Source organism: Trichechus manatus, unplaced genomic scaffold (assembly GCF_000243295.1).
Source record: "Trichechus manatus latirostris isolate Lorelei unplaced genomic scaffold, TriManLat1.0 scaffold00006, whole genome shotgun sequence".
Lineage (NCBI taxonomy): Eukaryota > Metazoa > Chordata > Mammalia > Sirenia > Trichechidae > Trichechus > Trichechus manatus.
The window spans coordinates 28,753,121-28,753,562 of NW_004443942.1; positions in this window are offsets into that span (position 1 = coordinate 28,753,121).

Consider the following 442-nt stretch of genomic DNA (forward strand, 5'->3'; position numbering starts at 1 on the left):
ACTGGAATATTACATTGAATTTAATATTGAGATCATTAGGGACCTTAACAGAGCAATGTTAATGGAATGTTGGTGCTTGAAGCCAGAATGAATTTATTTTAAAAGATAACGGGAGGATTTGAAATTCTGTTCTGCATTTTCCCCTTTTGATCAGGATTCTTCTATAGAATCTTTGATCAAAACATTCAGTAATGGTAGTTAGGCACTACCCAGTTCTTCTGGTCTCATGGCAAAGGAAGCAGTTGTTCATGGAGGCAATTAGCTACATATTCCGTTTCTTCCTCCTATTCCTGACTCTCCTTCTTCCTCTGTTGCTCCAGGAGAATAGAGACAAATTGCTACACCCTGGTGGTAGATGCAAATGCTGGAAATTGGAGTGTTTGACTGCTAAATGAAAGGTAGGTCGTTTGAACCCACTAGCCAATCCATGGGAGAAAGATGT